The sequence below is a fragment of the Nematolebias whitei genome, chromosome 6, assembly GCF_014905685.2.
Source record: "Nematolebias whitei isolate Nwh7 chromosome 6, NemWhi1, whole genome shotgun sequence".
Classification (NCBI taxonomy): Eukaryota; Metazoa; Chordata; class Actinopteri; order Cyprinodontiformes; family Rivulidae; genus Nematolebias; species Nematolebias whitei.
In genome coordinates, this window is record NC_056503.1 from 12562853 (window position 1) to 12563973 (window position 1121).

At 34.4% G+C, this 1121-nt stretch overlaps 1 protein-coding gene across 1 annotated transcript in view; it reads right to left on the reverse strand.

Moving 5' to 3' along the window:
* The window catches only part of hip1 (huntingtin interacting protein 1), a gene marked incomplete in the record, with an annotated part of 62246 nt that overhangs the window by 4157 nt on the left and 56968 nt on the right, over positions 1-1121 (reverse strand).

Genomic DNA, 1121 nt, shown 5'->3' on the forward strand with positions numbered 1-1121 from the left:
AATCCTGCTGTGATTTTAGGTATTGGTGCAACTTTAGCTTTTTGAAATATTTAAAGCCTTTTCTGACTTTTTTTTCATCTCATAGAAAATGAATTGAGCTCATTTTACATCCTTCTACTGCTCCTTTCACTTTTTGTTCAGGTTCAGCTTCTTTCAGCTTCCTTGTGCTAATTTAAACTTTTCAAATTATTTCTGCTAATTTCAGCAGTTTTCCTGCTGTTTTATGTTTATTTTAGCTTTTTCAGCTGTCATTCCACATTTTTTTGCACTCGTGTTTTAACTTTTTTCAGCCTAATTCAGCAAAAATGTGCACTCTCCACTTCCTTCTGCTAATTTAAGCTTCTTTCTGCTATTTTAACCACTTTTCAGCTGTTTTTTTTTTATTTTTATTTTTTTTACAAGTTTCAGCTTTTTTAAGATAATTTCAACTTTTTCGTGCTCATTTCTGCTTTTTTCAGCCTAATTGAGCACAGTTGTGCACTCTCCACTTCCTTCTGCTAACTTAAGCTTCTTTCTACATTTCAGGCTACTTTTCAGCTATTTTTTTTTGTAGCTAATTTCAACTTTTAGAGCTAATTTACTAATTTTGTGCTAATTTCTGCTTATTTAAACCAAATTCAGCAAATATGTGTTCTTTCTGCTTTCTTAGGCTTGTTCTTCCTTTTCAGCTATATTTCAGCACGTTTTAGCTCATTTCAGCAGTTTTTCAGCAAGTTCATTAGCAATAAGCATTCACACTGCATTTTTGCAGGAAATGCAATTTCTCTAGTTTATCTTTAGTTTTATAGGAACAACAATTTAGATAAGACTTTTAGGGAACGGACAGGGAAAAAGTTGTCTAAGGAAACTGGTCTTGTAACAAGGATGACCTGGTGCAGCGGAACTGGCTCAGATTTTTTGCTCTCTGAGCTCATTTATGGATGAAAATTATATATAGAGAGATATATTTTTTTAAATGTACAGACAGATTCACAGAGCTTATATAAGATGGATGCAGCCTTGTAATGCATCATGGTGTCAAAGCCTTTAGTCTTGGCAGTTTTGGTCATCAGCATCTAAACGTGACGGGTGGATGTGAATGAGGCTCAGCTCATGGCTGCCGTCTTCAACCCTGCAACAAA